Consider the following 25,982-nt stretch of genomic DNA (forward strand, 5'->3'; position numbering starts at 1 on the left):
TTGACCTTGCATGGTGATGTTTTTGTTAAACTCAAAGTGAACCTCCTTGATTCTTGTGAATCTAAGGCTTTCACCATGAGATATAGTATCATAGGGTCAAGAATGGCTAGACATAAGAGTGTTACACTTATGAAATGTTGTTCTTACCCTAATCCATTCGGCCATGACTTGATAGGAGCCGAATGGATGGTGTTTTGTTGCCTTGTTACATTTTTGTGTATTTTGTGATGATAACGTGAATTTTATAGTAAAAGCTTGATAAAACCCTTTTGCATGCTAGTTGATCATTTAGTTGTAATCCATGTTAGGCTTGCATATTGAATTATGATAAAAATTTATTTGGAAATCATGTTGCTTTGGCTTGAAAGATCCGAAAGCATGCATGCATGTAAATCACTTTTGATTTTTTTGAAAGTTTTGATCATTTAGATTCATGTTGTTAGTGAGCCTTAATTTCAGTAGGAATAATGTATTAATATTGATTTATACTTCTTATTGCATGGTAATAATTCGTGGTTATCTATTATAAAAAATATATATATCTTGTTGCTTCAAGAGCATAAAGGTTTGTGATTTGTAAAGAGTAGTCTCTTTTGTTTTGCCATAGTTGCACCTTAGGTAAGGATGATCTCACCAAGGTTATTTTGAGAAAAAGGGAGTTAGTTCAGTAGAATACCATGTATAAGTCTTTGTTTAAGTTTTGAGTTGTTGTTAGATAGGTTTGTCAAGTCAAAGCCTTGGAAAATGAGAGTTATAGTTTCTGCAGAAAAAATCAGTTTAGTACCCTGAGGTTTAGAGTGAGTTTTGACCATGTCATTGATGTGCACTTTGAGGCCCAAGCTACCAGAAGTTAGTATGGGGAGTATATAATAGGTTTTAGGAGTTGGTTGGAGGTTGGCATGTCATTTGGTTAGGTGCACAAGTAGAATAACAAAATCTGTCCAGCAGGGGACAGTTTTGTTGCAACTTAGAAATAGGGAGATTTGGCCATGTCATGGGTAGGCCCTCATTAGGCCCAATTGGGCCTTAGTTAGAGGGTATGTCAGAGAAGTTTTTACAACCATAGTTCATAGGATATGAGCTAGAACCATGTGTCACAAGTTAATTCAAGTCAGGGCATTTTCTGCCCAGAAAAACAGGGGAACCTTGGACTTTTAGTTTAGGCCCAAAAAGGCCCAAGCCAGGCCTCTGAGCCACATCAAGCTTGTGAGATGCCCTTAGGTCAGGAGAGTCTTGTGTAAAAAGTTTGAAGAAAAACTTGTAGTTTAAGAGTGTCTAATGCACTCAAGAAACCTTAGTTACCATTCTGAAATTTGCACCAGTGAGCACTTTCACTTATCACATAGCTTTAGAACACTTAGAAGTGAGTATTAGGTCGACCACCATAGTTGTAAGATAGTATAAGGTCAGTAGAGCAAAAGGCACAAGTGAGGGTCAATAGGTTTTGGATAATTTAGGAAAGGCACATTGAGTAGGAAGCCCAAATTTGAAGACTTTGTTTAGTTAGCGACCAAGTGACTTAAGTGGTGAGTCGAGATCATCCAAGCCTAGTGTGGCATTATGGTGTATATGATGTTATTTGGTATAAATATACGATATGTGATTATGTGGCTACGTGTGTACATTTGAAAATATAATGGTGGATATGAATTAAGTGCGTATAGGCCTAAGTGTCATCCATGTTTAATTTCGGGTTGTAAATAGGTTAAGATGGTAAGAATATATTATAATGATGATTATTATTATTTATGTAGGATCTCGAGATGAGGGAAAACTTGCCATAAAAGTCGAGTGAAGCTCCAGTTGTTGCTCCTACCAGTCAGACCAGACCAGTCTATCTCAAGGCAAGTGATTCAACTTGACCTTCGTATTTACTGTAAACAGTTCATATATATGTCGATGCAATTATCCTGAGTCATTTTGATATATTTAAATCAAGCGTATCTTTTGTTTATCTTTGAGTTACATAGAGATGCCATGAACCCTCGAGTACGTATTGCAAGTAGTTCAAAAGTCTTTCGTGATAGTTTAATGCCATGATAAAATAGAGATTTGTTATAATACTTTATTGATCCTTTTGATTATCATGCTATTGATCCCTGAGAAATCTTGATATTGCACCCTGATGCTTTGATTCAACTCTTGAAATAACCTCGATAGAAACTTTATCTTGATACCTAAAAGCCAATCATTTCTTAAATTCATTCATGATTGTTTGATAACCCTATCCTTACCCTAAAGCTTGATACCCTGTTATATCTTGAGCTGATGATCACTTTCTTTATATTTTAACACCTCTATCCTATTGGAACCAGTGATGCTTATCTTCTTGATGTTCTAATACCTATACCTTGTCTACAACCATTTCTTTAAGCCTAGTTTGGCATTACTCTTTCATATTATCCAATAGCCTTGCTCAATTTCCTTGTCAAAGTTCTTGTTTATGGAAACCTCTCAATTACCCTAATATAGTAAAGTCTAGTGGATCATGGCCCTGAGATTTAGTGTCATATTTCCAGTGTTTCAAGTTGATCTATAATCCCTTGATAAAAATGATTACAGTCGAAAGAGATTTTGTCATAAATCGGCATCAGTTTTTAAAATGATTAAAATGTGGATTTTTCAGTCCCAAAGGGGGATAAATGTTTTCTTTGAATGGTGGATCTGGACTGAGACGCGAGTCCTTTCCACACTTATATTAGGCTTAAAAGTTGCCTAGAGATTCCCAATAATGTTTTAGAACCCAGCGAGGTTCGGGATTACTTCGCGGCTGATCACCGGCTGTAATCCGTAGCGTCATAAAATGATTTTGATTAAGAATGATTTTAAAATTGTTTTGATGCAAGCAAAATGATGCCAACTCACATAAGTTTTATCTCTCGTTATCATTGATTATGTCTTTCTATTGTCATTCCTAAAGGTATATCTCGATTTATGTTTTGCGTTGTACTGTTAGCACTTGTTGAGCTTTTGGCTCACTTCTTGCTTTACCCTGATATTACAGCTAACAGCTATGGTTAGATTCAAGCAGACTGCCCGTAAGACCTGTGATGTTGATGCTTATGTTCGAGCTCAGGTAGAATAAGTAATAATAGCTGTGAGGATCCGGTATTTGTAATCAGATGTAATAGCTGGTAGTGATGGGCTGTTCCAAACCCTAAACTGTAAGATCTTGGATTGGTTGTGTATCCTTCATTAAAATGATGTAATAGCTATATTTCTGTTTAAGTTGGGGGTGTGACAGGTTTTGGTATCAGAGCTACGGTTTAGAGTCCCTGGACAGCCCAAATAGGTTATAGGATTTGTGTGTAGGTTATAGATATTATGCGAGAGAGTAGGTTAAGTAAATTATTATTAATACTCCTCTTATTGGTTGTCAGCAAAGGGCGCATTCCTCGTCATCCTCTGGGTCGGACGACACTATTGCTTTCTCCGTGTATGCTGAGTTGAGGCGCGAGTTCGACATGCTTCAGGGCAAGTACGACCGACTGATAGACCGACTGAAGAACGTGTATCCGGACAGCCGAAACTACGAAGGGAAGCCCAAGGAGCAGATGACTGCGAGACTTGAGACCTTGGTTCAGTACGTCAACACTAAGCTTTAGGAGATGCCAGCACACCGGGACCGTACCAGCCAGTATGTCATTCAGATGGTGGCGGATGAGCTCCAGAGCATTGTAAAGACGCTTCGAGAGGAAAAGACTACCAAGCCCCGTTCAGATGGAGTGGAGCCTTAGTTCTTTCCATTTACCTTTCATGTTGTTGTACTATAAGACTCTATGGAATCCCCGGTTATTTCCGTCTTTCCTTTAAATAAGCCTGTTATTCCTAGAATCAGACTATGTCCCAATCCTATGTACCGTGACCTTTAAAATTTCAATAATTATGTGCTATTGTTCCATTTGCTCTCAACTATTATTTTATGTTTTTATCATCATATCTGCTTAATTTGGAAACTTGACCCCATATGTAAATGAGAATGCCATGCGATACCCTCGAATCATTTTATCATTCATATCTGTTATGACACAACTCTTATTTCAGGATCATGCCTCCCAAAAAGAAGAACCCAACAACCACCTTCACCACAGACCCAAACATTCTTCGACTACTGGAAACCTTGCAACAGCAAACCAATGCTATAGCTCAACAACAACTAACTCTTCAACAACAAATTGAAAACCAAGATAACCGTGAGCCACACCAACCACCTGAACCACCAGTACCACCTAGACAAATTGTCACTTTCAAAGCTTTTCAGAATGTGAATCCACCTGTATTTCATGATACCACTGATCCAGTGATGGCAAACACATGGATCAAGGAGATGGAAAGGGCTTTTGAGTTGGTACAGTTAGGAGACGATCAGAAGACGCCGTATGCCACTTACTTCTTGAAGGGAGAAGTCATCTATTGGTGGGAATCAGTAAAATCTATGGAAGTCACTCAGCAGGTTTCTTGGGAGAGATTTAAAAAGTTATTTCTGGACAAGTATTACCCTAAGTACATGCAGAATCAGATGGAGCTAAAATTTCTTGAGTTGAAGTAAGGGAACATGACTGTATTGGAGTATGAGAAGAAGTTCACTGAGTTGTCAAGGTTTGTGACAAAGTATACCAGCACTGAGGAGGAAAAAGCAAAGAAATTTCAGCAAGGATTGGAGCCTTGGATCGGAGATAGGGTGGCTATGTTTGAGCTTGAAACTTATGCGGGAGTAGTACAGAAAGCTGCTCTGATTGAGAATAATGGGATGCAGTCAAGGAAAGAGAGGGATAACAAGAAGAGGAAGGTTCCATTTTATGGAGAAAAGTCTGAAGCTGGAAGTTCGCAAGATCGGAATATAAAGAGGATTGGTTTCCAGAAGGGCGGAAATTTTCAAAGGAAGGGAAATTTGGGCAAAAGGCAAGAATCAAAAGGGAACAATCAGGCAAGCCAAGGGCAAGTTGGAGAAAACAGGTTCCAGAGGCCAGAATGCAAGCACTGTGGAAGAAGGCACCCCGGAGTATGCAATAAGCTGAGTATGACCTGTTATAGGTGTAATCAGAAGGGACATTTGGCAAACGAGTGCAAGATGCCGAAGCCAGGAGTTACGTGCTACAAGTGTGGGAAGACTGGACACATGGCTAGGGAGTGTAAGGCGACAGGACCAGTCAAAGCTCTGATGAACGTGGCAAGTACCAGTGCAAGCGTACCAGCTGAGGTATTGGCATTACCTCCACCACCCGCACCAACCCCGCAAGCAACAGCAAGGACATTTGATCTAAAGATGAAAGATGCTGTTCAGAATTCTGAGGTGATAGCAGGTACACTTTTACTCAATAATGTCAAAGCTAAAGTATTGATTGATTCGGGAGCAACAAGATCTTTCATATCAGAATCTTTTGTTGATAAGCTCCAATGTGATAAAACGGTTATGAGTGAGGTAGTAAATGTGGTAATTGCGAACCAAGAGAAGATTCCTGTGAATCAATTTTGTCCAAAATGTGAGATTGATATTTCGGGATATAAGTTCTCAGCCGACTTGATACTCTTCAAGCTGGGAGAGTTTGATATAATTTTAGGAATGGATTGGTTAGGAGAGAATAGCGCTCAGATAAATTGTAAGACCAGGAGAGTGTATTTAAAGACGAAGAGTGGAGAGAAGGTAGTATTTAAGGGGCAGAGGCAAGAGCAACTATTTCATACAATTATTCAGGCTAAGAAGTTACTTAGAAAAGGTTGTGAGTCGTTCCTAGCATATGTAGTGGATTCAGAGAGAGGCAGCCCCAGCATGGAAGATATTCCTGTAGTTAATGAGTTCCCCGATGTGTTTCCCGACGAACTACCAGGCTTACCACCAGATCGACAAATTGAGTTCGAGATCAACCTTGCTCCAGGCACGGAACCAGTTTCAAAGGCTCCGTATAGGATGGCACCAGCAGAAATGAAAGAGTTGGCGAGCCAGCTACAAGAATTATTGGATAAGGGAGTGATATGACCAAGTACGTCGCCATGGGGAACACCTGTTCTCTTTGTGAAGAAGAAAGATGGGAGTATGCGTCTATGCATAGATTACCGGGAGTTGAATAAAGTAACGATCAAGAACCGCTACCCGCTACCAAGGATAGATGACCTTTTTGATCAGTTAAAGGGAGCAAAATGCTTTTCGAAGATTGATTTGAGATCGGGATACCATCAATTAAAGATCAAGGAAGAAGATATTCCCAAGACCGCATTTAGGACCAGATATGGGCATTATGAATTCCTAGTAATGCCGTTTGGATTGACCAACGCTCCGGCCGCATTTATGGATCTGATGAATCGAGTATTTAAGAAGTATTTGGATAAATTTGTCGTGGTATTTATTGATGACATCCTTATTTATTCTAAGTCGGAAGAAGAACATAAGCAACACCTCTGGATAGCATTGGAGATACTCCGACAAGAGAAGTTGTATGCCAAGTTTACCAAATGTGAGTTTTGGTTAAAGGAAGTTCAATTTTTGGGGCATGTTATTGGAAATGAGGGAGTTAAAGTGGATCCGGCGAAGATTGAGGCAGTTATGAGTTGGGAGAGGCCAAAGACTCCTACGGAAGTGCGAAGTTTTCTAGGATTGGTCGGATACTATAGAAGATTCGTCAAGGATTTCTCGAAGATCGCCATGCCATTGACCAAGTTAACCAGAAAGAATTAAAAGTTTGAATGGAGTGCAGAATGTGAAAATAGCTTTCAAGAGTTAAAACAGAAGTTGGTAACAGCTCCGGTGTTGGTACTTCCAGATGATCAAGGGAATTTTGTAATATTCAGCGACGCTTCACATAAGGGTTTGGGTTGTGTGTTGATGCAACACAGTAAGGTAATAGCATATGCGTCAAGACAGTTGAAGCCGCACGAGTTAAAGTATCCGACGCATGACTTGGAACTAGCCGCCATAGTGTTCGCACTCAAGATTTGGAGACACTATCTCTATGGAGAGAAGTGTGAAATCTACACGGATCACAAGAGTTTAAAGTACATTTTTACTCAGAAAGAGCTCAATATGAGGCAGAGGAGATGGCTGGAATTGATCAAGGACTATGACTGTTCGATAAATTACCATCCTGGAAAGGCGAACGTAGTGGCCGATGCACTGAGTCGGAAGGAGAGATTGAATATGATGATAACATCAAAAGAGTTATCTGAAGAAATCGGAAAATTTGAATTGGAACTTTGTGCTTATGGGAAAGTCAAAGAAGTTTGTCGTGCAATGACCTTTCAGCCAACACTAATGGAAAAGATAAAGAAGTGTCAAGAGGAAGTAATGGAAAAAGAGAAAAATCAGTTATCTGGAGAAGAGATTAATACTAAAAGGGATGAGCAAGGAATACTAAGGTTTTCATCCAGAATATGGATTCCTCATGTACCTGAATTAAAGAATAAGATCCTCCGTGAAGCCCACCATTCGAAATTTTCAATCCACCCGGGAAGCACCAAGATGTATCAAGACTTAAAGAAGAACTTTTGGTGGCCAAATATGAAGCGAGACGTGGCAGAATGGGTTGCAAAGTGCTATACTTGTCAGAAAGTAAAGGCAGAACATCAACGACCAAGCGGATTAATTCAGCCCCTGAAGATTCCAGAATGGAAATGGGAATATATCGCTATGGACTTTATAGTAGGACTACCGCGAACAAAATCCGGACATGACGTAATATGGGTTATAATTGATCGTCTTACGAAGTCGGCGCATTTCCTTCCAATAAATGAGAAGTCGTCACTGGACAAGTTGGTTCATCTGTATGTGCACGAAATCGTATTAAGGCATGGAGTACCCGTATCAATAGTTTCAGACAGAGATCCCCGATTTAACTCGAGATTCTGGAAGCAATTCCAGGAATGTCTTGGCACGAAGTTGAATATGAGCACGGCGTATCACCCGCAGACTGATGGTCAGAGCGAAAGGACGATTCAAACAATCGAAGACATGTTGTGCAGTTGTGCAATCGATTTTGCAGGAAGTTGGGACGACCACCTGCCATTGATTGAATTCTCATATAACAACAGCTATCATTCCAGTATCGGCATGCCACCATATGAAGCTTTGTACGGGCGAAAATGTAGATCACCAACAAGTTGGGATGAAGTAGGAGAAGGAAGAATTCTCGGCTCAGAATTGGTACAACAGTTGCATGACTCAGTCAAGTTAATTCAGAAAAGGTTGCTTGCTGCTCAAGATAGACAGAGGAAGTATGCGGATCCAGCGCGTAAGGATGTTCAATTCCAAATTGGCGAAGCTGTGTTGCTAAAGGTGTCACCTAGGAAAGGGTTGATGAGATATGGCAAGAAAGGAAAGTTAGCACCTAGATACATAGGTCCTTTTGAGATTTTGAGTCAAGTAGGAAAGGTGGCCTACGAGTTGGCCTTACCACCTCAGTATCGGCATGTGCATAATATGTTCCATGTGTCGTTACTTAAGAAATATAATCCTGACACTAGCCATGTGATAGAATATGAACCCGTAGAAATTCAGGCAGACCTGTCATTTGTGGAGCAACCGGTTAAAATACTCGACTGGCAAGTAAAGAGTCTTAGAAATAAGTCAGTAAAGTTAGTAAAAGTACTTTGGAGGAACCCTAAGGTCGAAGAGTCGACTTGGGAGTTAGAGTCTGATATGCGTTCCCGGTATCCTCATCTGTTCTCTTAGATTCTGGGGACAGAATCCCTTAAGGGGGAGAGGATGTTACGACCGGCATTTTATGTAATATTATTTGTGAATTTGGTATAATATTAAGTCAAATGAAAATATATTCAATGATTGTACGTTTGTGTGAGTGAAAATTTCTGCATTATAAATTTGCTTTGGGTAGTATATGATTTTTCAAAGCAAGAGTTTATTTAATTTCTTTATTTTTGATTTATAAGGAATATTCTAAGCTTTGGAAAAATCTTCTTTTAAAAGGCATTTTGTTCACAAATTTTGAAAATGATTTTATAAAGTCTCTAAAAATACAAGTTAATTTATGGTATAAATTTTATAATTTTTGAACTTGTATTTTATTTTATAAAAATAAATCATTATAAATTTTAGTTGTCATATTTATCAAATTACATGAATAACCTTGCATGCAAACTCTCTTCTATTTAATCAAAGGGCAAAGAAGACATTCTCAACCCCACTAACTCACATTTTGCTAACCAATTTACCCCTTTACCCTTGCATGCAAATCTACCTAACTATATTGGAGGGTTACTCTTGTAAAATCTCAAACCCACTCACATTATAGTCAAATCAATGCATAAAAACAAGTCCAAGAAGTGATCATCACCTCACTTCACCCCACCACTTCACTCTCTTCTCCCTCCCTCCTCCCTCACCTCTCGGTTTTTCCCCTCCCCTCTCGGCAACCACCAAAACCGAGCCCCATCCCCTTCTTTCTTCAACTCTCACTCAAATAATCATCTTATATCCAAGTAATTTTACTCCCTATATGTTATTCTTATATATATTTCAAAAGTTTAGAGTGAAAAACCTATGTTTTGACCTTGCATGGTGATGTTTTTGTTAAACTCAAAGTGAACCTCCTTGATTCTTATGAATCTAAGGCTTTCACCATGAGATATAGTATCATAGGGTCAAGAATGGCTAGACATAAGAGTGTTACACTTATGAAATGTTGTTCTTACCCTAATCCATTCGGCCATGACTTGATAGGAGCCGAATGGATGGTGTTTTGTTGCCTTGTTACATTTTTGTGTATTTTGTGATGATAACGTGAATTTTATAGTAAAAGCTTGATAAATCCCTTTTGCATGCTAGTTGATCATTTAGTTGTAATCCATGTTAGGCTTGCATGTTGAATTATGATAAAAATTTATTTGGAAATCATGTTGCTTTGGCTTGAAAGATCCGAAAGCATGCATGCATGTAAATCACTTTTGATTTTTTTGAAAGTTTTGATCATTTAGATTCATGTTGTTAGTGAGCCTTAATTTCAGTAGGAATAATGTATTAATATTGATTTATACTTCTTATTGCATGGTAATAAATCGTGGTTATCTATTATAAAAAAAATATATATCTTGTTGCTTCAAGAGCATAAAGGTTTGTGATTTGTAAAGAGTAGTCTCTTTTGTTTTGCCATAGTTGCACCTTAGGTAAGGATGATCTCACCAAGTTTATTTTGAGAAAAAGGGAGTTAGTTCAGTAGAATACCATGTATAAGTCTTTTTTTAAGTTTTGAGTTGTTGTTAGATAGGTTTGTCAAGTCAAAGCCTTGGAAAATGAGAGTTATAGTTTCTGCAGAAAAAATCAGTTTAGTACCCTGAGGTTTAGAGTGAGTTTTGACCATGTCATTGATGTGCACTTTGAGGCCCAAGCTACCAGAAGTTAGTATGGGGAGTATATAATAGGTTTTAGGAGTTGGTTGGAGGTTGGCATGTCATTTGGTTAGGTGCACAAGTAGAATAACAAAATCTGTCCAGCAGGGGACAGTTTTATTGCAACTTAGAAATAGGGAGATTTGGCAATGTCATGGGTAGGCCCTCATTAGGCCCAATTAGGTCTTAGTTAGAGGGTATGTCAGAGAAGTTTTTTCAACCATAGTTCATAGGATATGAGCTAGAACCATGTGTCACAAGTTAATTCAAGTCAGGGCATTTTCTGCCCAGAAAAACAGGGGAACCTTGGACTTTTAGCTTAGGCCCAAGAAGGCCCAAGCCAGGCCTCTGAGCCACATCAAGCTTGTGAGATGCCCTTAGGTCAGGAGAGTCTTGTGTAAAAATTTTGAAGAAAAACTTGTAGTTTAAGAGTGTCTAATGCACTCAAGAAACCTTAGTTACCATTCTGAAATTTGCACCAGTGAGCACTTTCACTTATCACATAGCTTTAGAACACTTAGAAGTGAGTATTAGGTCGACCACCATAGTTGTAAGATAGTATAAGGTCAGTAGAGAAAAAGGCACAAGTGAGGGTCAATAGGTTTTGGATAATTTAGGAAAGGCACATTGAGTAGGAAGCCCAAATTTGAAGACTTTGTTTAGTTAGCGACCAAGTGACTTAAGTGGTGAGTTGAGATCATCCAAGCCTAGTGTGGCATTATGGTGTATATGATGTTATTTGGTATAAATATACGATATGTGATTATGTGGCTACGTGTGTACATTTGAAAATATAATGGTGGATATGAATTAAGTGCGTATAGGCCTAAGTGCCATCCATGTTTAATTTCGGGTTGTAAATAGGTTAAGATGGTAAGAATATATTATAATGAGGATTATTATTATTTATGTAGGATCTCAAGACGAGGGAAAACTTGCCATAAAATTCGAGTGAAGCTCCAGTTGTTGCTCCTACCAGTCAGACCAGACCAGTCTATCTCAAGGCAAGTGATTCAACTTGACCTTCGTATTTACAGTAAACAGTTCATATATATGTCGATGCAATTATCCTGAGTCATTTTGATATATTTAAATCAAGCGTATCTTTTGTTTATCTTTGAGTTACATAGAGATGCCATGAACCCTCGAGTACGTATTGCAAGTAGTTCAAAAGTCTTTCGTGATAGTTTAATGCCATGATAAAATAGAGATTTGTTATAATACTTTATTGATCCTTTTGATTATCATGCTATTGATCCCTGAGAAATCTTGATATTGCACCTTGATGCTTTGATTCAACTCTTGAAATAACCTCGATAGAAACTTTATCTTGATACCTAAAAGCCAATCATTTCTTAAATTCATTCATGATTGTTTGATAACCCTATCCTTACCCTAAAGCTTGATACCCTGTTATATCTTGAGCTGATGATCACTTTCTTTATATTTTAACACCTCTATCCTATTGGAACCAGTGATGCTTATCTTCTTGATGTTCTAATACCTCTACCTTGTTTACAACCATTGCTTTAAGCCTAGTTTGGCATTACTCTTTCATATTATCCAATAGCCTTGCTCAATTTCCTTGTCAAAGTTCTTGTTTATGGAAACCTCTCAATTACCCTAATATAGTAAAGTCTAGTGGATCATGGCCCTGAGATTTAGTGTCATATTTCCAGTGTTTCAAGTTGATCTATAATCCCTTGATAAAAATGATTACAGTCGAAAGAGATTTTGTCATAAATCGGCATCAGTTTTTAAAATGATTAAAATGTGGATTTTTCAGTCCCAAAGGGGGATAAATGTTTTCTTTGAATGGTGGATCTGGACTGAGACGCGAGTCCTTTCCACACTTATATTAGGCTTAAAAGTTGCCTAGGGATTCCCAATAATGTTTTAGAACCCAGCGAGGTTCGGGATTACTTCGCGGCTGATCACCGGCTGTAATCCGTAGCGTCATAAAATGATTTTGATTAAGAATGATTTTAAAATTGTTTTGATGCAAGCAAAATGATGCCAACTCACATAAGTTTTATCTCTCGTTATCATTGATTATGTCTTTCCATTGTCATTCCTAAAGGTATATCTCGATTTATATTTTGCGTTGTACTGTTAGCACTTGTTGAGCTTTTGGCTCACTTCTTGCTTTACCCTGATATTACAGCTAGCAGCTATGGTTAGATTCAAGCAGACTGCCCGTAAGACCTGTGATGCTGATGCTTATGTTCGAGCTCAGGTAGAATAAGTAATAATAGCTGTGAGGATCCGGTATTTGTAATCAGATGTAATAGCTAGTAGTGATGGGCTGTTCCAAACCCTAAACTGTAAGATCTTGGATTGGTTGTGTATCCTTCATTAAAATGATGTAATAGCTATATTTCTGTTTAAGTTGGGGGTGTGACAAATCCATTGCCTTTGTTTGAATCCTTTTTTCCACAAGTCTGGCTTTAAAGGTCTCCACCTGGCCATCTGCTCTAATCTTTCTTTTGTATACCGTATACATAGATTCCATTTCGGATTTCATGGCACTTTGCCATTTCTCTGAGTCAACACTACTCATAGCCTCATTATAGGTCACAGGGTCGTCATCATCAATGATTGACAACTCATTGTCATTTCCAATGACAAGGCCATAATACCTCTCAGGTTGGCGAGACACTCTCCCTGACCTACGAATGGGCTGTTCCACAGAAGGTTGTTCAGGCTGAACAGGAGTTTCCGCTTGATTTGTAGTAGTTTGTGCTTCTTGAACTGAAGTTCAATTTTGCTCCCACTGTTTCCTTCAAGGATAAACTCTTTTTCCAAGAAGGTAGCATGTCTGAAGACAAAAACACCCGATGATCGGTGCAAAAGTAATACCCCGAAATCTCTTTAGGATATCCCACAAAATTACATTTTACGGATCAAGATTCCAGCTTATCTGGATCAACTTTGTTGACATAAGGTGGACATCCCCAAATCTTAACGTGTTTAAGACTCGGTTTCCTTTCTTTCCATATCTCATATAGAGTTTGAGGAACAGATTTGGAAGGCACCTTATTCAGTAAATATGCTGAGGTTTCCAATGCGTAACCCCATAGGAATACTGGAAGATTCGCATAGCTCATCATGGACCGAACCATGTCTAACAAAAATCAATTTCTCCTTTCAGATACCAATCTGGAGGAGTCCACTGGGAGACTATACTCTTTTCTTTGATATAATCCAGAAATTCTCCATTCAAGTATTCACCACCTCGATCTGATCGAAGAGTTATAATACCATTTTTGGTTTGTTTCTCCACTTCATACTTATACTCTTTGAACTTTTCAAAGGCTTCGGACTTATGTTTCATCAAATACACATATCCGAATCTAGATCTATCATCTATGAAAGTAATGAAGTACAAAAATCCACCCATGGCTTGCGTAGACATTGGTCCACATACATCTGTGTGTACCAATCCTAGCAAATCTGCAGCACTCTCTCCATGTCCACTAAATGGAGATTTGGTCATTTTACCCAATAGATAAGACTCGCATGTAGGATATGATTCAAAATCAAAAGGGGTCAAGTAACCCTTCCTTATGCAATGTCCGCAGTCTATTTTCACTAATATGACCAAGTCTGTAGTGCCAAAAGAAAGTGAGATTTTCATCATCCCTTTTTTTTATTAGTTTGTTCAATCTGAAGTAAATTATGTCACATACATACAGACCATTATTTAAAATACCACGTCAATAAAGAATATTATCTGTAAGGATAGAACATTCATTATTCTTAATAATAAAATGAAAAACCATCCAAATCCAACATAGGAATAGAAACAATATTCCTTACAATCGAGGAAACAAAATAACAATTATTTCAAATAATAGTCTTGCCCATAGGCATATGTAAATGAAATGATCCTACATCTTCAGCAGCAACTCTTGCTCCATTTCCCATCAGTAGAATCACCTCCTCTTCCTCAAGAGTCCTACTTCTCCTTAGTCCCTGCAACGAATTGCAGACGTAAGAACCACAGGCGGTATCTAATACCCAAGTAGAAATTTGACTTAATGACATATTCATTTCTATCATGAACATACCTGAATCAGAAGCGGTAGTCTCACTCCCCTTCTTCTTCTTCAACTCTGCAAGGTAAACCTTGCAGTTCCTCTTCCAGTACCCCACCTTGTTACAGTGAAAGCAAACAACTTTGCACTTGGGGTCTTCAGCTTTTGGTGGAACCGACTTTTCTTCACCTACTTTCTTCTTTTTGGAAGGGTTCCTCTTCCTTATCTTAGGATTGGAACCTTCACCAATTAGAAGAACAGAACTCTTCATAGGGGGAAAATTCGATTCCGCAGTCTTCAACATGTTGTGGAGTTCAACCAGGCTGACATCCAGCTTATTCATGTGAAAGTTCACAACAAACTGCGAAAATGAACCCGGAAGTGATTGCAAGACCAAGTCTTGGCTCAGCTCCCCATCCATGGCAAAACCAAGTTGTCCAAGACGTTCAATCAAATTGATCATCTTAAGTACATGGTCATTCACGGATGATCCCTCAGACATCCTACAACCGAACAGCTCCTTCGATATCTCATATCGAGCTGTCCTCCCTGCCACATCATACAACTCTTGTAGATGCATAAGGATAATGTGAGCATCCATATGCTCATGTTGCTTCTGTAGCTCAATGTTCATGGAAGTTAACATGATGCATTGAGCAACATTTGTATCATCTATCCACTTACGATACACAATATGTTCATCATTATGTGCATCGTTAGCAGGTTCAGTAGGCTTAGGTGAGTCAAGCACATATTCCAGCTTCTCAACCCTGAGAACAATTCTCAAGTTTCCAAGTCAGTCAGCAAAATTAGGACCAGTCAACTTGTGAGCATCTAGTATACTCCGGAGTGATAGTGCAGAAGACATAACAAATATAGTAAATCTGTAAATGATAAACATATAACAACACTTAGCAAATATTCAATTTCATTTCAAAACACTATATGAATCGGGTCTTTATTCATAAGTGGCTCCCACTAGTTTATCTAATTTATTCAACCCCCTACGTGAAAAATAAGCATTCATAATGCTAGTGGGAATAGGGATCCTACATTCCATCACACAACCTCGGCTGTGACACGAACCGCCATGTAATATTCAATAAGCAGACAACTCTTGTCAATTATATCTTATGTTATTCCCTAATCAAACTTTAACCTCTTGAATACTTGAGTCACGGTTGTGGCACGACAAACTCAATATTCTAAGTCAAGTCTAACCCAACATTCCGTACAATTGAATCAGTCTCCAATGGCCCACGGCTGTGGCACGTAACGACCTTTAGATTCTAATTCAATGTACACATCTCTATGTAATAGAAAAGTATTTCTTATTTCGAAATCAAAGCCCTCGGCTGTAGCACGAAACGACAATAATTTAAAAATAAGAACCGCTTTCTATCATGTTGGAAGGCTATGACCGACACAAGTCCGTTGTGTCATTGGCCAATTACTAGTTGATATTATGTAATTTTAGAGGGATTATATTACGTTACAATCATAATCATTTTATAAAGAGATTCTTCCTTTTAAATTAAATATTTCAAATCAATAATCGATAATCAGATGATTCCCAGGTCGGGTGGAGCATTGTCAAAAGGCGTCACTTAATAACCCTTTCTTACAGATAGAAATCTGCTGTTGACAGAATCATCCTTTCTCTCAAAATTGAAAATTCATATTTAATTACGTGTTTCATAAACACAAGAATCTCATGATTGTATTCATAATATTATTGTCAAGGCAAGAAATGATTCCTTTTCTAGATTTTCTAGAGCACGCCTTATATTGATTTAAGTTCACCTAAATCTATCATCGCATGGTAAACACAGGCATATATCTCATATATATAAAAATAAATAAACAAGTAAGCATGCAATTAATATCATGTTACACATTGATATAATGATGTATGGATTTATTGTAGCATTTAAAAGCAATTAAAATAATTAAAACATGCTTTAAAACACTTTCGGGAATATAAACAGTTCAAAACTTTTACATAAAAAATATTTGACCACTCCATTAGATCCGTCTCGGAAAACCGAATCCAACGATATATTGCACACCCAAAACGGAGTTACGAAACTCTCAAAAAATCAAATTTAATGTGGACATACGGGCTGTAACGCATGTACGTAATGTGTTACAACACTGTTGAGCCATTTACGCGTGTAACGCATTCCGTAAATGCGCAACAGTGTGTAACGCATTCACGGAATGCGCAACACACCCCGCGCGTGCGTCTCACGCGCCTGCACCTGGCCGACCGTTGGCAACAGCAGGTTTTTTTTTCCTCAGCTTTTATCTTTTCCTTTTCTGCTGTTACAATTAGGAGATGTAACCCCCCCCCCTTCCCTTTACTCCCTTATTAATAACTCTTTATTAATTTATTATTTTAATTTTATTATTAATAAATTAATTAACATTTAATTAATAAATTAATAAAAATCAAAATAATATGATTTCTCAAATCAGGGAGTAGCAGAAAAATACCAGATCAGCCATGGGTCCTTGTGCAAATTTTAATCATAATTATTCACATGCATAATTATTTCATGAATTTTAATTAAAAGAATCTTTAAAAATTCGTAACAAATAATCTACACATCACAAAATTATTAAAAAACTACCTAGATGATCTACAACACTTGTAGAACCCAGATCAGTAGTCAAAATCTCATGCAAAAATTATTTCGAATTAATTCATAATTAAATCCAAATAAACTTGCAAAAATCATAACAAATCCATACATGCATTAAAAAATCTGAATTTTTTTATATGAATCTCTATATGCAGAACCTAGCTCTGATGCCAATGATGGAATTTACGGATGAGCGGAAGCACGAAATAACATTTATTCCGTAAAAACCATATACCGCACATATAGAAAAACGTATAAAAGGGAAAAACTGAGGAATCGAAACCATACCTCGTGAATCGAAGCTTTATAAAATTGGAGTGCTAGCAGTTGCTCCTCAGTGTGTGAAGCACTCTATCGGTATCCACCAAGAACGATCCTCTTCGATGAACCTTTTTATAAAACTAAGCTTTTATAAAAATGGAGTTTTTGGGAGAGAGAGAGAGAAGAAGAAGATGGAGGCTAGGGTTTTCACAAAACCAAAATTATGTGTGTTGTAGTATTTTTGAGCCATCCATCTCATTCTATTTATAGGACTCTCCTAGGGTTTTATAATATATCTTTATATATATTAACCCCCACATTTAATCTTTATAAAATGCTTTAATAATAATTAAAACTATTTTAATCATTATTTCTTTTTCTTAACTATTTAGAAAATAATTCTCTCTCTCATTTTTCATCAAAGAAAATATTCTTTTATGGTGTGACCCTGTAGGTTCAATATTATGCCGGTAGTAGAAATAAATAATAATAAACTTTTATTAATTATTTATATGAATATTAAAATTCACTAAATATAATTAACTGATTAATTATATTTATTCTACATCGTGAGTGATGCTTCTCAACATATCGCGACTATCCGGATAATATGAATTCACTGCTTAGAATACCAAGAACCTGTCAGTGAATAGTTACCGTATAATCAATTCCTTCTACCCTCCAATGTCCTGATTAAATACAAGGCATGGATCTTGTGTCAAGCCTATCTAATTTAATCATTTGCTTTCCCATTCACTATGCTCAGTTCTATGTAAATTAGAAACTCCTTTCTAATTTCATTCACCCTGGCCAGAGATTCCTGAACTAGCATAAGTGGATCAGCTTTGAACATTCTCTTCCTTCACTGGAAGGGGTAGATCCTTTATTGATCATACACTATCTTCATGTACAAATTCCTATACCTAGTAGAGCCCTAATAATTGTCCCTGGAGACTAAGAACTAAACCAAAGCATAGTTCAGTGTACACAAGATGACTATGATGACTTCAAGTCTAAGGATACTTGTACAACTTTCACTATGTGAACAACTGCTGACACGTGAGTGAACTCCATCAGTTGTTCAGCTGTGCGAATCATCTTCAGTGAACTTATTCTATAATAAGCACCTACATACTAGCTATAGTGTCACCACACAAATGCCTATGAGAATAGACATCCTCCTGAAGGGAGCAAGCATAGTATGTACCAATCTTTGCGGATTATTAATTACCAGTTAGTAATCCTATGACCGGGAACTATTTAAGTTTAGAGTTATCATCTTTTAGGTCTCACTATTATGATCTCATCATAATCCAAAAAAAGCTTTACTCTAAACTATGGTATATCTTATTTACTCATTTAAATAGATAGAGCCCGTAATAAAAACAAAACAAGTCTTTTATTAATTATCAATGAAATCAAAACAGATTACATAAAAGTTATTCCTAAATCCTCATACGTGATTTGACTTAGGACATATCTCTTTCATGTATATTGTCAAGGATAGACGAATTGTTAATGAGAGACCTTGAATTGAAACATGAACTAGAAGAATTCTAGAATAATTTATAATTGTACTCATTAGTGATATTCTATTATAATCAGAAGATATGAGAAAAGGTCTGGTATAATAAGAATTGTTTGTTATAATCTTAAGTTGAACTAAAATATGGGTTATACCGGCTGGTATGTGACGGTGAAATGGTGAGTTTGGAAGGTGGCAGTTGATTGGTACACTTATGGATTGATTGTTGGTTGTTTGATTGATTGTTGGTGTCGGCTTGAGTCCAACTGGTAGTCAATAATACAAAGGAGATGCTGCCCAAATTTTAGGAAAATATCCTACTCTTAAAGATAGAAATTATACTTCCGGGTGTTATTGATATTCCTGTTGATACTCCAAATAATTGTGATCATGGTTCTTGAAAGAGGTTGTTACAGCCAATCCGACTATATATAATTGGGCTTTGATTTCTTTTAGCTAGTCAGCACTTGGTGTAATTGATCAATTAAGTGAGTTAATTGGTTAATTTTTCCAATTAATGGTCAGATAGATGGAAATCGATTCCAATTAGATTAAGTAAAATTTTGATGTGACTTTCAAATCCGAAATCAAAGCAATGAGGAATTTGGAGAAGGTAAGGACACCAGTTGAATTCAGAAATTGCTGCAAGTGTATGAGGCTTTACTTGGATGAATATGCCCTTTATAATGGACAAGAGAAATAAAAAGGTATAGAAAAGTGAGAAGAATGTTTTCAAGAACTATAGATTTAAGATAGAGCAAAGAGAAGGAAGGAAAGAAGGGAAGAAGGGAGGTGGAATAAAGAAGAGATTAATAACTACACCAATATGTGTTAGGAATATATTTTGTACTTGATGATAAGATAAACAAAACACCTTAGTATATTTAACTTAGTGAATTTTGTAGCACCCGATGGATGATCAATTATAGTCCTGACGGATGATTTAATATAGTCCCGACGGATGACTAATTGATATCCATCAGGTGAGTAGCTTATGTAACACAATTCTGCAAACAACTTTGTATAGATTCTGTAGTAGCTTATGAATTATATAGACTGTTAGTAGATGTGCATAATAGGTTGATTAAATGTAAATATAAGATGTCTTGTAATTCTGCACAAATGAAATGGAGTCAAGTGATAAATGGTTACCCGACGGATGATCAACAAAGCTACCCGACGGATGATCAACAAGGCTACCCGGCGGATAACAATCATGTACTCGACGGATGATCAATTCAAATATCTGTTGACAGTGACAACACAGTCACATGCATCGAGTATTTTCAAAAGGAATGTGGCAACCTGTTTAGCAGGGTTTTGAGAATAAAGAAGCATTACCATTTCCATGCAAATTATGAAGATTTTCAAAGATGCTGGAATAGAGTAGTGAAGCAGCATGGAGTTAGACTTGATAGGTTTTGTTTTATTATCTTGTCTTATTCTATGTAAACTTGGTGATATATAAACCAAGTGTAGCTAGAACAATAAACTAACTAAGCAAACAGATTTTTAGCAGAGAAACATTTGTATGCTGTATTCTGTAGAATTTCTCAATTGTTTGTTTATTCATTTATACAAGCAGCTGTGAGCTATTCAAGCCTCATAGGGTTCTCTTGATATATATTTATATATATATATAATCTGGTGGATACATTCAAATCCACCAGAAAGTTTTAAAGACTTGTGTTTTTATTACTTGTGTTTTGATTTATATAATTCTTTCATTCCGCACTTTGCAAATCAAACACATATATATTATTGAATTATAACCACTTTTCATTAATCTCAAAAAGAAGCCACAATTACATTCAACCCCCTTCTGTAATTCTTGTTGTATTGTTACGGAATAACAATTGGTATCAGAGCAAGCTCTTGAAGTACAAAGAGTTTAAAGATCATAACAAAACAGCAAGATGAACAAGAAGGATGTTGGAGTCAAGATCCCATTTATGGACAAAGACAATTATCACCACTGGAAGGTGAAGATGCACCTACATCTTCTTTCTCAAGATGAGGCCTATGTGGATTGCATAGAGAGAGGTCCTCATGTGCCTATGAGAGCTGCAACAGGCAATGAACCATTTGTTCCCAAGCCTAGGCATGAATGGTCGATTCCTGATATTGAGCAAGTCAAGAAAGACAAGAAGGCCATGAATATATTATTTAATGGAGTTGATGGTGCTATGTTTGATAACATCATTAACTGCAAAACAGGCAAGGAGGTTTGGGACACAATTCAGATTATATGTGATGGTACTGAGCAAGTAAGGGAGAATAAGATGCAGCTGCTAATTCAGCAATATGAGCACTTTCATTGTGAAGATAGTGAGTCTCTCACTGATATTTTTAGTAGATTTCAATACATTGCTAAATGCGCTGAAGTTGCATGGAAGAGTCTATTAGACAAAAGACTCCAATCTCAATTTCCTTAGATCTCTTCCAAAGGAATGGAAACCAATGACAGTCTCATTGAGAAACTCTCAAGATTACAAGGAGGTTACTTTAGAGAGACTGTATGGCATCCTGAAAACTTATGAGCTTGAAATAGAGCAAGATGAGAGGATGGAGAAAGGAAGGAAGAAAGGAAGGTCCATAGCACTGGTTGCTGAGTTGGAGAAAGAGAAAGAGGTGAAGGTAGAAGCTGTTGAGTCTACTACAAAGGTCTTTGAAAACAAGGGCAAGGGGCTGGTAGCTGAAAATGAAGATTCTTTGAGCCAAGATGGCATGGATGATATTGATGAACATCTTGCATTCCTTTACAGAAGATTTTCCAAGCTCAAGTTCAAGAAGAAATTTGGAGCAGCTAAGACAAATAGAAACATGGTGGATAAATCAAAATTCAAATGTTTCAAATGTGGCTTGGCAGGGCATTTTTCCAGTGAGTGTAGAAAGTCAGATTCCAGCAAGAAGAAGTTTGAGCCTGTGGATTATAAACAGAAGTAATTTGAGTTGCTCAAACAAAAGGAAAGGGATTTTATTACACAAGAAATGACTGGGCAGCAGATGGTTTGGATGATGATGAAGATGTCAGCTTTGTCAATCTAGCCCTAATCGCCAAGTCTGATAAAATAGAAACAAGTTCTTCAAGTAATCAGGTCACCACTAACCTAGCACATTTATCTAAAGCTGAGTGTAATGATGCAATTAATGACATGTCTATAGAATTATATCATTTGCGTGTTACACTTAAGTCTCTCACTAAGGAAAATGCTAAAATCAAAGAAAATAATTTGTTTTTAAGTGAGGTGAATAATGTGCTAGAGTCTCAGTTTATTGAATTTGAAAAATTGAGAATATAGTGTAAGATTGCTAAGGATGAATTAACTGAGTCCTTGAAGAAAGAAGAGATTTTGAAGAAGCAACTTGAACGAGAACAGGAGGTGATTAAGGCATGGAAATCATCTAGAGATGTTCATGCTCAAATCACCAAAATTCAAGGTATTGAGTCCTTTTGTGATGTAGCCTGGATAAAGAGTAAGGTGAAACTGGAATCCAATTTGGTTGAAGGATTGCTAATAGATGTGGACTCGATGGATGATGAGAGTCAGGTTAATAACAAACTATAGTGCTTAATAATGATATTAGCTCATTACTTGTTTTATCCTCCCAAAAGGATGTTATCATTGAAACAAGCTCTCAGCCAAGAGTACAGGCCAAAAGGGTAAGTGACAAGCTCACCCCTAACTTACACTAAAAAGAAGAAACCAAAAACCCTTGGGGATGCACAGGGTTCACACACTGTGCAAACTGGTGCAAAAGACCCAGTCAATGCACCTTCTCAAAGTCAGGTTGATGTGGCTCCAATAAATATGGAGTCACAGCCAAAATCTTTTATAATTGAAGCACCTGAAACACTAAATTCTCCCACACACTCATTGGATGTTGACATGATAAACACATCCCTTCCAAATTCTCCATCTTTAACTCTCTTGGAGAAGCCAAAAATCTATGCAAGTGAGCATCATCTTCTAGATGATTTGTTGGCTCACTTGCCATTTCTTTCTGAGACTATTGAGACATATGTGCCAAAATTTTCATCAATTTGCACAGAGTCTACAATAGTCTCCACTCCAAACTCAATTATTTTTTTTATCTCGATAGATATCAATCATCCGTCGAGTAGTGATTGTATCCCGATGGATAAGCTTAACAGCAGTCATCCGTCGGATAGTCAAACTGCTAACCCGATGGATATTCCTCAACCGTCGGGTGTCTCTGCACAGCTTCAAATTTCATCTATTCTTACAAGTGCAGAAGACTTAGTAGTAGTGCAATCACTCCTAGGACTGAGGGAAGGGAGTGATTTGAGTGAGAGTCTGGGTTGCTCCCAGGAAAAATGAGAGGAAAAGAGTGATCTAATGCAGTCCATTTCTTCAGGACTGGCAAAAGTGAGTGAGAGGTGTCCCACCTTAGATGGTGAAGGTGAGGGTGTGAGGGTGGGGAGCCAAGGTGAGACCTTGATGCAAGAAAAGAGAGATAATGAAAAAAATGCAGGTACATGAGATATAAGGGTGGATGTCATTGCAAGTGAGTTAATGAATGTCCAGGATGTAAACAGGGAGGGACTATTTTAGCAAAGTCAAGCTGTTATAGATTCCACCTCCTTGGATGCTGAGACATTTACTCACCCTGTTCCAGCATATCAACTTCTAGCTAGACATGGCAATGACAATGTAGAAAGGATGCTCAATTTGGTGCACACTACACAGTCTATGCAAAGAGCAAATGATGCAATCACAGCTCTACCTCCTACAGCTGGTGATATTGACTATGAGACTGGTGGTTCAAAAGATTTCTTTGGTGGTGAGGATGAAGAAAATGAAGAAGAGCCATTGGACATAAGGGGATAAGTAGGCCCTAGTTCCAGATCAGGCATGCCATCATGGGCCTTCTCCAAGAAATGTAATGAACACCATTTCAAGACCACACTCATCCATTTATCAGTCAAACACACTCTGTTCTTCAATCAACAACAAATGCCAGCACCAAAAAGCTTCTACAAGCACACCTTGCTTCTCTTCAATTACAACAAATCCAAGGTTTTCAACATACTCAGGATGTCACCACTATTAAATATGAAATTGATCAAATGAAAAGGGACATTTCTGACAGGTTGGATTCCAAACTTCCAGAAGCTACAATGCTTGACATCAAAAGAAAATTAAGGAAGAACTCTGATCTTGCCACCAAGGTGGATTCCTTGGACAAAAGGATGAAAGCAATGGAAGCCTCTCTAACAGCTATACATCTACATCAAGCACATCAAATAGACTTGCTTCAAAGGCTAGTGGCAGCATAAACCCCTTCTTCTACTCAACTTACTGATAACAAAAACGGGGAGAAAGAAACCTCTTCTAAGGGGGAGAAAGAAAGTTCAATTGTCTTATTCAGTCAAGGGGAATCAAGAAGTGAGGGGGAGCAAAAAGTACTAAACATACAAGTCAGCAAAGTGATTGTGCCAACAATCACTTTCACAAAGCTACCAGTGTTAGATAACATTGATCTAATCCAAAGAGCAGCTGAAAAGCTTGAGTTGAAATCAAATCCCAAGATTCTTGATGTTATAGCTCTAGAGAAGGAAATAAAAGAAAAACAGAGACAAATAGATGCAGATATTCAATAAAAGTTTGGGCCAATACAGAAGTCAGACGAAGCTTTCAATCATCACTCTAAAGTCATGAAAATTTATGTGAATGATATAAGTATGAACTATCTGGAAAGAGGTCAAACTTCCTGAAATAAGTCTCCAAAGAAAGATCTCATTATGAAGGACAAAAGGAACTATCCTAAGTTTTCAGACAAGAATCCTATTGATACAGTGTTTGAAACACCTAAGCCAGATGAGAAGAAGTTGCTAGCTAGGTCTATTGCATTGAAAAGAAGAATTGCTAAAATTTATAGAAATGGTAAGGATATTTGTGTGGTGGTTGGACACCCACTGTTTGTGGAAGCTAAGAAGGAGGAGAAAGAAAGAATCAGGCTAGAATAGAAGCAAGCTACTTTGGATGCTAAGAAGCAAAAGAAAAAGAAAGAACAAGCTGCTATCTTGGCCAAGCTTCAAGCTGTAAAAACCACAATAGAGCTCCCTGTACAACCAACTGTAATTACTGAACCTAAGGATCTGAAAATGCAAGAAGAATCACAGTAGAAAAGAAGATTTAGATACAAGCTCTATTCGAAGAGGAAAGTGAACTTCAATGATGAGGAATTGGAAGACCAATTTCCCAAAAAGCCTACAACTATAACTCAAACATCAAAACCCTCAGTGGTATTTGAAGAATTCAAAGTGATTGATCCAACAAGAAACATTCATGGTGAACTAATTGTTCCTAAGGATGAACCAGTAGACTGGGATAGTTTACCAATTCCTGAGCTAAATTTACCCATCTTCAAAACAAAGAAGACAAAGACTAGAGCCAGCAAGAAAGTGAAGCCTGTATCTCTCAAATCCAAAGCTCTAACCAAATCCCAACCCACAGTCAACAAGAGAGATCTCATGTACATTTGTGATATCAAGGAATTTTAAGACCTGAAACTCTACTTGGATGAACTGGAAGAAGTAAGAGGAATTAATGCTTACAGACATCTTCTTGAAAGACTGGTGTTTAGATACAAGGGAGGGAAAGAGATGACATGACCTCTTCACAGGATTCTCCAAGAAAGCCAATTTGTTCTGATTAAAGTCTACTTATCCTTCAAAAAGAACTTTGGATATAATGTAACTGCAAGAAGAACAGTTCTAAAGAGGATTGAGGAACTAAGGAGTATTAGAGCCAAAGATGCACTTCCAAAAACTTTATCTATTCCCTTTACAGGAAAGAGAGTGCATCTAAGGCCCTATTGGCTGATGGAGTTCATGGATGACAAAGGTGTTAAAGATTCTTAAGATTGGAGGACCAATTGAGTATCTCTAGCAATGAGACTCTCTTGGTAATGCAGGAAATGCTAAATCTCTCAGAAGCTGATGAACTTGAATTCCACAGACAACTTCAGAATCAAATTAAAGAAAACAACAAAAGGCTTGGGAAGAAATCCAGACAATCAAGGAAATAGATCTATCTGCTCAAACTAGAGGAGCATCTTGATAACAATTGTGAGCAATTTCTTTGTGTAATTTGCATTGTTCAACTTTCAGCAATTTGTAGCACTTATTAGTTCTCTTGACATATATATATA

This window comes from Apium graveolens, chromosome 11 (genome assembly GCF_009905375.1).
Source record: "Apium graveolens cultivar Ventura chromosome 11, ASM990537v1, whole genome shotgun sequence".
In the NCBI taxonomy this organism is placed as follows: domain Eukaryota; kingdom Viridiplantae; phylum Streptophyta; class Magnoliopsida; order Apiales; family Apiaceae; genus Apium; species Apium graveolens.